General features: G+C 49.4%; 1 pseudogene; it reads left to right on the forward strand.

Annotated features, from left to right (window-relative positions):
* Window positions 1–9,228: 9,228 nt before the first annotated feature.
* Window positions 9,229–10,790, forward strand: part of LOC123184186 (receptor kinase-like protein Xa21) — a 13,875-nt pseudogene continuing 12,313 nt past the window's right edge.

Consider the following 10,790-nt stretch of genomic DNA (forward strand, 5'->3'; position numbering starts at 1 on the left):
AACCGGCGCTAAAGCTCCATTTTCTACTAGTGGAATCTAATCATCTATGTGTGCCGCCCTATGATTAGTATCTGCCGATATATCGAACCGATTGATCCAAGCCAATTTTACACCAACAACGGCTCCAACATACGAAACTAAGCACCACACACACACACGCACACGCACACACGCGGACGTATACACATACACACCCAAGACTGTGCACCAGCCAGGCAACGACTCTGGGCCAGTTCTTTTGGCAGTTAAAAAAATAAGCCGTCTTCTCTCCAGCTTTTTTCATAAACCGCCTTTCTTATTCATTGGGGCTTCTAAACTAGTTATGAAATAATTAATTTAGAAGTCTCAATAAATTTTAGGAGCGACTTATTTTTTAAGCCAGGGAGAGGCAGATTATTTTTTAAGCTGCCAAAAGAACTGGCCCTGTCACCCAAGTAGTAGGAGTCGACACCCTCCAATCAAGACAGACATCTGGAGCCGTCGCTCCGACTTCCACATTGGCCCTGAGACGCACCAGACAAGCCGACCACTCAACCAACCAAGCGATCGGAGTCAGCACTGCCCCTGAAAACTGGTATATGGAGCCGCCGCTCCGACCTCCACACCTGCCCTGAGGGTTTTTTTTCGAAACGGAGGCAAAAGATTTGCCTCATCCATTAATTAAGAAGAAGTTTAGAGTTGCTTTTACAACAGAAAAGCAAGATGAGATACATAGATTCTACTCTCGCGGCATGATGTTTCCCAAGTGTTTCACGCCGGCGGCGATCCAAAGCCTAGCCTCATTCTTGATGCTACCAAAGATGATGGATGGTAGCGTCGATTTTTTTTGGAACACCCTAGCATTTCGCTCACACCAAATAGTCCAGCAAGACAGCATGGTGAGGGTTGCCATTGCCTTCCGATTTGCCACGTTTTTTTCGGACATGTTGATCCACCAATCCTTGATGGAGCGCTTGTCATTCCAGCGAGAAGTGTCCATGCCGTCTAGCCCAAGCCAGTCCTTGATCATGCCCCAAAGTCTCCTAGTGAAACGACACTTGAAGAAGAGGTGATCCACCGTTTCATTAGTCTGCTTGCAAAGAGGACATAAACCGCAATTTGGCCAAGCTCGCTTCTAGAGCCTATCCGCCGTCCAAAGTCGGTTTTGAGTTGCAAGCCATGCTAAAAATTTGACTTTTGGGGGCGCCCAGACCTTCCAGATCGTCTGCCCCATGAGTGATCGCGTGGCACCAAGGAATTGAGCCTTATATGCCGAGGTCACGGAGTAGTGGCCACTTGTCGTATGCTTCCATATAATGTCATCTTCGATTCCGTCCACAAGGTGAATATACCGAGAGCGAGCCCAAAGAGTCACGATTTGTGTAATGTGCTCCATTGTCCAGTCCATGGGTAACCTAATTTTTTCAAGCCAAGCATCGCCATGCATGGCCTCTCGGACCTTCCACTTTTTTCTCGAGGAGATATCAAAAATGAGCGGTGCCAAGTCCAAGGGCGCCACCCCATTGATCCAAGGTGAATCCCAGAAAGGTGCACGGGCCCCATTGCCAATGATGATGTGTGAAGACGCGTAGAAGAGAGCCCGGTCCATCTTGTCGCAAGGGTTGTCAAGGCCAACCCACATCTTAGTTGGGTCCTTCCATTCGAACCATAGCCATCTAAGTCGTAGCGCCCGCGCAAACTTGGTGAGGTCGATGACACCAAGGCCCCCAAGGTCGGTTGGGCGGCAAACATTGCGCCAATTCACTTTACACTTGGCCCCGGTGGCCTTGTCCGTGCCCGCCCAAAGGAAAGTCCTCTGGATCTTGTTATAGTTATGAAGTGTGCTGGCAGGAGGGTTGAGGGAGATGATGTGGTAGGTCAGCTGCGAAGTGAGGACTGACTTGACAAGAGCACATCGCCCCATGGTCGTAATGTTCAGCCCATCCCACGGCACAAGCCGTGTCGCCGCCTTATCTTCAAGGAATTGGAAGTCTCCTTTCCGAAGCTGCCAAACCGAAAGTGGTAGACCCAAATATTTGATGGGGAAGGCAACCTTGGTGGCCGGCAGGCTAGCAAGAATCGCATCTAGATCAATAGCCACACAACGAATTGGGACAACCGAGCTCTTCTGAAAGTTGGTGCATAGGCCTGACACGTTGCCAAAGCAGGTGAGCACCTTTGAGAGATTCTCAATATCTTCCTTGATAGGGGCCATGAAAACCGCCGCATCATCGGCGTAGAGGGAAGTGCGGAATATTGCCCTCCGTCCTCGAATCTTATGGAAGAGACCATGGGTGGTTGCAAGGTTGAGGATTTTCTGCAGCGGGTCAATCGCGATGACAAATAGTAACGGTGAGATAGGGTCCCCCTGTCGAAGGCCGCATGCATGCAAGATCGGAGGACCGACCACTCCGTTGAGCAATATCCTTGAGGAGGACGTATGAAGCAAGGCGGTGATCCAGTTGCAAAACTTGGGTGGGAACCCTCTTCTCTGCAAAAGATCAATGATGTACTCCCATCGGACCGAGTCAAATGCCTTCCGGATGTCGAGCTTGAAGAGGAGTGAAGGCGTTTTACTTTTGTGCAGCTTGCGAGCAAGACCCCTCACATACATGAAGTTGTCGTGAATACTTCTCCTTTTGATGAAAGCACTTTGCACATTGGAGATGAGCGAGTGCATGTGAGGGGATAGGCGGTTGGCAAGCACCTTAGCGATGCTCTTAGGAACGGCATGGATAAGGCTTATAGGTCTATAGTCAGAGATCCCTTCTGCTCCCTCCTTCTTGGGGAGAAGTACCACGTTCGCCGAGTTAAGTCACTTGAGTTTGGCCATGTGGAGGGTGTCGAAACAGTGGATGACATTCATCAAGTCCACTTTGATGATGGGCCAACAGTGCTTGAAGAAGATGCCAGTGAAGCCGTCCGGCCCCGGTGCCTTGCCACATGGCATTTGATCAATCGCAACTTTAACTTCCGCTTCGGTGATGGTGGAGTCAAGCTCGCCCAACTCGTGGTCCTGGTCCTCGAGGCCCAGCTCATCCCAATTAAAGTCCATGGACCTCCTGATTCCTTTTCCAAGAACATTGGAAAAGTGCTCATAGATCAAGTTCTCTTTTTGTTGATGGTCTGTAACCCAACCATTGTTGTGTTGTATCCTGTGAATGTGATTCTTTCTACGTCTCGCGCTCACCCTCCGGTGGAAGAATTTGGTGTTGGCGTCACCCTCTATCAGATTGGAAATTCTCGCACATTGCTTCTTCCTTGCTCTCTCTAATACCGCCAAACTCACGACCCTCCGTTTGAGCTTGGTCCGCAGATCTTGCTCGGGGATGGAGAGCGCACGCCCCTCCTGAGCAGTGTCCAGCCGAAGGATCATGAGCAGAGCGACATGGAGGTGCAACTTGGACCTGGAGAATAATTTCCTACTCCATTCAGTGAGTCTTAGCCCTGTCTTCTTGAGCTTGTGAAAGAGCCTCTGATAAGGTTCTAAATGATGGCAATCTTCATTCCAAGCGTTAAGCACCACCTCATTAAATCCCGGCATGGACGTCCAAAAATTCTCGAATTTGAAGGTTCGAGGCCTACGGGGCCCACTATCATCCGCAAGAAGAAGGGGACAATGATCGGACAGCGACGAGGAGAGGGCATGCAACACGTGAGTGCTGAAGGAAGTGTCCCAGTCGACGTTGCAAAAAAAATGCATCTAACTTGCACAGAGTCGGGTTATCTCTTTCATTGCTCCAAGTGAACTTGTGGTTCTGAAGATGTATTTCGTTGAGCTCACAAGCATGAAGGGCGTTGCGAAAACGGTTGATGCGTGAGCGATTGATATTTCGCTTGTTTTTGTCCCTAGCGCAATAGATTTGATTGAAATCGCCCAACGCGAGCCATTTGATCCCGGGCGCTGGCTTTTGGGCGAGCAGTTCCGCAAAGAATGCGTCTTTGCAAGAAGGTTCAGTTGGGCCATACACCGTAGTGATCTTGAACATATTCCCAGTTGCACGTATGAGAACCATGGCCGAGAGGCAGTAGACGGTGCTGACCACGTCGGAAATCTGGACCGCATTGTCATCCCATAACATCAGTATGCCACCCCTAGTGCCAGTAGCTGGCCGATGAGCAAAGTTGCGCAGCCTATTACCACCAAGGTAAGAGGCAATGAATTGTTCCATATGATTAAGTTTGGTCTCCTGTAGGCAGGCTACATGACAGGTTGTTGCCGCAATGGTTTCATGGACAGTGGAACGCCGATTGACACAGTTTAGGCCCCTTACATTCCAGCAAAGAAAGTTGATGTTTTCTCCTAACATATGGAAACTAGCACAGACCCTAACACAGCCATAGCCCGGCTGAAAGCATCGCCCAGAAGACAATTTGGGCTTCTCTGTCTCGCATTCCACACAGGCAGCATGGACAAACACCAAAATAGCATCAGGTGGTCTCTACACTCGACCCACCTCACTGTCATGGCATCCAAGCATGCATCCATGAACAACCCCTTACAGTACGTAGACTGAACTACATAAAATTGTGCTATCATAAGGAACTATGGAACCCAATGGCAGACAACAGGGACCTAGGCAGACGGCGTCATTTCCGTGGCCTCATGGTCAATCGCAGCCTCGCCCCCGTGTTTGATTAGGGCCTCCTCCACCTCTCCAGCAACAACATCATCTACTTTGAACAAGCCTCGCAATGCTGCCATGACCGCCTCTGGGAGTTGCTCCTTGAATTGGTCTTCGAACACCTTTAATGCCTTGTCTGTGATATCTTCCCCGTCTTGCACAATGCCAATCAAGCAGCAGAGCAGCCCCTGCGCTTCCTTGGCCATGGCAGTGGCAACGCCAGCGCTGCGAGCCATGATCCGCGCACTGTTGCGTCTCAGCGAGAACCCACCATTGGTGGTGATGTGCATGCCAGCCAGGGTCTTGCGCCTGCGCATTGGGGCCTTGACTGGGGAGGAAACCGGCGAGGGAAGCAAAGGTCGTTGCCTTGGCTGAAACAGAGCCTCCAATCCCATTGGAATTGAGCTCTCCACCATAGCAGCCCCAGGCATCAGGGGGGGTGTACGCCTGGGCGTCGTGCTGAAGAGAAGGGGCGGTGTTGGCGAAGCTTCAAACCCAGGAGGACGTGAGACAGTTGGGGATGGAGTGGCCATGCACGCCGGGGAACAGAGCAGGGCCACCTGCGGGCTGACAGCAGCGATTCTGGAAGCGAGAGCAGCGCTCTCAAGTTCACCGCACTTGCAGCGGGGCGAGGGCGGCAGCACCGTGGTTGGTGAGAGCGAAGGAGAGGCCTGTGGAGTGAGGCTCTCAGCTGAACGGCGCCTAGCCCCATGCAGCGAGGCCTGTCTCACCGGGCTGCCGCCACGCCCATCAAGCAGCGCAGATGAAGGAGCAATGACGTCGCCCTCCGCCGCACGCACCCCATCAGCGCTGGCCGAGCCAGAACCTGCAAGCATGCGTGGTGGAGACGCTCCTTGCCTGCGCCTCCCATCGCCTCCACCGCCACGACCGGAGTCACGGTCGCGGCCATGGTCGCGCCCCTGGTCACGGTCCCAGGGCCGTCGGGAGAGACTGCGACGGATTCTGGCTCCCCAGCCCTGGCCGTCCCTAGAGTCATTGCGGCCACGGCATCCTTCATCTTCCCGACGACGGTCGCGGTCACGGTCGTCATCACGGTCCCGCGCCTATGAGGGTCGACCGGCCTGGAGATGCGCTGCCGCCTGTCCCTCGGCTTTGTTTCGCCATCAACAATGCCCATGCGATAGTCGTATCCCTGGGACATGCCGCAGTCGCGAGAGCACGCCATTCGTCCCTGCCCTGAGGTCATGCACCAGTCCAGTTGACGTCTCTACCACCAAGCAATCAAATCCAACACCCTTCAACGATGTCGACATCTAGAGCCGCTGCTCCGACTTCAACACCAACCCGGGGCCGCACACCACCTGGGTCATTGGTAGTGAACATGCGCCGGTAGGACAACTCCGCCCAGCATAAGCTCCTCGGGCTAGGACGTGACCTCCATAAACAATGCCTCCAAGAAGGGAGTGATGAGGACACAACTGTCGCCCACTCCAATAGAAACCGAGATCTCGAGCTTTCGCCAGAGGAACCAACATCTTTGATGGTGAGAGAAGCGCTAGGGCACCTGCAACGAGCGGGGAATGATACCCACATGCCCCATCATTGCCAGCGCGAACCAAAGGCAGAGTTGGGATTCACCCACGGCTCCGACACATCCACATCGTCGCCATCAGAGACACACACGCTGCCACCGTTAGCTAGGCCAACAACCGACACCACCCTCTCATCGCTGCACAATAGCAAAAGGCTTCCCAAACAGAAAGCGGAGCCAGCCGAGCGCTGTGCAACACCACCATGACCCTCCAACGCTCTATCACGTTTGCTGTTTCCATGTTTACTAATTTTTTTATCTGTAAGTCAATTTTGATGGGCAGAAGATGAGAGCAGAGACACACGCGTACCAGAGTAGATGGCGTAGAAGGACGGGAGAAAACTAGGATCATGGAAACAGGAAGCAGAGAAACATCGTGGCGTAAGCTGGTTGTAGTGCTCCTACTATGAACATAAAATCGAAAAAATTGGCAAAATAATATAATACATTGAACAATAATTTTTTATTGGAGACCACCTAATGTTATTTTGCCACTAAACTGCTCAAGCCCTAATTCATTTGGTCTTGTTTGAAGCCATAAGATTTCACAATATTTTGATTTTTTTTCTTATTTTTTGATTTTGCAGTTGATTGTCGGTTGGAAATAGAAGAAGGGTGTCCCTTGTGCATTTGTCCGATTTCAAACCAACAGCTGAGGCAAAATCGACTTATAGGGCATTTTCGAGATCAAGCTCCATGGAGGGCTTAATTTTTTCAAAATTCAATCACTTTAGTTTTAAAAAATTCTGAAAACAAATACACATGCATACAAGGATGTAATGTGTATAAAATTTCTGGATGAAAAACCTTGAATTGCGAGCTGCGTAAAAAAATCATGGACTTTGAGGATGAACAATATGTAGGCTATAAAAAGCCCCAAATTTGTTTTTTTTTCGTGTAGCTCTCATTTTAACTATTTCGACCTGAAAATTTACACACATGTACATCAATTGTGCCTCCATGTATGTGTGTATTTGTTTTCAGAACTTTTTGAAACAAAAAATGTTTAATTTTTGAAAATTTCAAATTAAAGCCTTCTTGAAGCTCGTTCTCCGTTTGGCATTTTTTTTTATACTTATTATATAGTTGTCCACGGCCTCATTTCCTCCGTACGCAAGTAGTGGTAGAGAAAATATTATGGTTTTTTCCTGCTCGTGTCATCTCAAGTAGCCGAGCGAAAATTACATTCACGAGCTGGCTATGAAAAATTGTAGGCATTGCACTCTCAGCTAAATAATCGATACAGACAGTACCGTGGCCAATTGTTCCCTTCACAAAAACGATATATCTGCAAAGCATTGTGAACATGCGCATACTCACGAAGTTTCTAGGATTCTTGTAGAATCACCGGATACAACGTTGACGGGATAACTACGTACCGGGTCATTTTTGTCTGGTAGAAATAATAAAAGGTATTGGATACCATCATGTAAACAGAAAACACGTACGTGACAGAAATTCAATAGTAAAACTGTCAACGCCAGTCTGGCAACGCCGTACACAAACTTTTTTTGTATGATTTGAAGGCAGCAATGACCGGGGGACAGGGGCCGTACACAATCTGAATGCCCATACGCATTCTTAATCGTATGACCCGCCACGACGCCGTACACAACCGGTACGGGGGTAAACACATGGAGAACACCGATTGCTGCTACCAAGACCTGCAAGAACGAGACGCGAAAAAGAAGAGCTTGTATGGTTAACTTTTATTTATATTTGTACTTATTTTGACATATCAATTTCGGTTTTGTTTTTACATATCAACCAAATATTTATTTTATTTTGGTATCCTCAATACAAATAAATTTTGAACCTAGAACACATAGGTAGAGTATAAGTATGGAAAACTTTCATCTAACTTTTGAGGTTACATTTCTTTACTAACGATTCAGGTAAAGAAAACCTTATTTGTTTCAATGATTAGGTCCCTAAGCATGGTCTATAGTTACTTCTCAATAAAGAAAACATTTATCTAGCGACTTAACTGATTTCCCCTCCAGAGGCCGTCGGATCCAGGGACACGGCTGAGATTGCCCCTCCAGAGGCCGTCGTAATTAGCAGAATGAGCTCCAGTATAGCAAGGAGAAGGACCATGTCCATGTGGCACCTCCAACTCGAAGCCATGCTATGGCAAAAACAAAGGCTGTTGCACTCACCACTCACCTCTCGTATGGTCACCCTGCTGCTTATATATTGGTCTATATATACATACTGGATTTGTATGGAAACTTGGAATGGCTGTAACTGGTATGCATGAACGCAGTATCTAGTTCTCAGTGATGCAACATGTCAAGTTCAACCTCAGGGAAGAGTTGGTCATTCTCCCCATAGACCGTCCAGTAAGACAAGATGGCCAAAAGGCGAAGGAAAGGACCAGGTACGGATGTCTCATTCTTTGCGACAGTGGAGGCCGTCGCATGTTGTCGAAGATCAAGATGGTCGAGTGCCGCAAGATCTTGGTCGATGGTCGAGTGCCGCAAGATCAAGATGTCCAATAGGCCCAAGGACCAGCTTTTGAAAAAGAGCTAAAGAAAGGATCAGTTATTAATTGGTGTCTCGATCAGGTGGCAGTGCACGTCACTTCATTCTTTGCGATAATGGAGGACAAATGCATTATCGACCGAAACCATTTGTTACTGAAAGTGGAGGCAAGACTGCTGCACTTTGCGTGAATTTTACTGCTTCGAGAGAGTTAGAGAGTCGCTGGTCGTCTTGCAGACTCAATCCGGTGACTCACGATAAATAATCATTCACTAGGATGTACTTGAGCGTCCAGAGGTAGTGCCCGCTGTAAAAAAATTGTTTGAAGACTTGGACCATGACCAATGCATAATCGATCGCAACCATTTTTTACTGAAAGTGGAGGCACGCCCGCTGCACCTGGCTCGGAATTTACTGCTTCATGAGAGGTTAAAGGGTCGCTAGGTCGTCTTGCATACGTTAAAGAATTACTCACTAGAAGCTAGTGCATGCTGCTCAAGTCTATAAAAGCAACACATACGTGTATCTCAGACAATCAAAGGCAGCACAGTCGGAAATTCAATCATGTCCACGTTACATACCAACAACATGGTCTGTCCTCTGTTAGCCATCCTCCTCCTCTCATCAGCTTCCAACCTCTTGTCATCTGCTGCAACACTAGCAGATAGCATCCACACCAACAGAGGTGCTCTTCTCTGCCTCAAGTCCCGCCTCCAAAGTCCCACCGGAGCTTTGGCCACTTGGAAGTTGGAACAATGCCACCTCACCAGATTTCTGCACTTGGCATGGCGTCTCATGCATGAGGAGGCCAAGGCAAGCACCCCTCGTGGTGGCCTTGGATATGGAGGCGGAAGGCCTCTCCGGTGAGATCCCACCCTGCATCTCCAACCTCACTTCTTTGGTAAGTATCCACTTGCCAAACAACACCCTCTCCGGCCATATCCCACCGGAACTTGGCCGGCTCTCTAGACTCCGGTACCTCAACCTCAGCTTCAACACGCTGAGCGGCACCATCCCGTTCAGCATTTGGACGCTTCACAACCTTTCATCAATAGACTTAGGAAACAATAGACTTTCTGGTGAGATTCCACCGCTCCTTGGGAGCTCAAGGGCTCTAGAATCCGTGAATCTTACCAACAATCTTCTTGACGGGGAAATCCCACAATCATTGGCAAATAGTTCCTCATCCCTTACCACACTCTTGCTTGCGCAAAACCAGCTACAAGGATTCATTCCAGATTTTGGTAAACTGTCAGGCCTAGAGATCCTTGACCTCTCCTATAATAACCTATCAGGGACAGTGCCATATTCCATTTACAATCTGTCTGCCTTGTTCTTTCTTGGGCTGGCCAACAATAATCTTGGAGGAACGCTGCCTTCTGACATGGGTAACACACTTCCTCAAATCGAAATACTGATGATGTCTGACAATCATTTCGAGGGAGACATCCCTGCCTCACTACAAAATGCCTCTCGCATGAGGTTTATCCATCTAGGCGACAACTCTCTGACTGGGGTGATTCCTTCCTTCAGCTCCATGCCCAGCTTGAAGTATGTGATGTTGTACTCAAACCAGCTAGAGGCTGGAGACTGGACATTCTTCTCCTCCTTGGCGAATTGTACACAGCTCCAAAATCTGAATGTGGACACAAACAATTTGCGTGGGGATTTACCGGCAAATTCCATAGCGAATCTGCCCAAAAGCTTGACCGCTCTATCTCTAAATTCAAACAACATCTCAGGCACTATTCCCATGGAGATTGGAAACCTGTCTAATCTTTCCATGCTCTATCTTGATACAAATCTTTTCATGGGACCTATACCTTCTACCATTGGTCAGCTCACTACCAGAATCGCCCCCTATGCCGACGGCCAGGGCCGTCGGCATAGCCCTGAGTCCCGTCGGGATAGGCCTATGCCGACGGCCCCCGTCGGCATAGGGCCGTCGGCAACATATGCGTCGGCATAGCCAGGGAGGCCGTCGGCATAGAAAAGTCGTCGGCATATATGATACGCCGACGGGGGCCGTACATCTATGCCGACGGCCCTAGCCGTCGGCAACTATCACGCCTAACGGCGGCCGCCGTCAAGTCTGCCCAACGAACGGTCGCCACGTGGCACCACTATGCCGACAGCCTAGCCGTCGGCTT

The sequence above is a fragment of the Triticum aestivum genome, chromosome 2A (genome assembly GCF_018294505.1).
Source record: "Triticum aestivum cultivar Chinese Spring chromosome 2A, IWGSC CS RefSeq v2.1, whole genome shotgun sequence".
Taxonomy (NCBI): Eukaryota; Viridiplantae; Streptophyta; class Magnoliopsida; order Poales; family Poaceae; genus Triticum; species Triticum aestivum.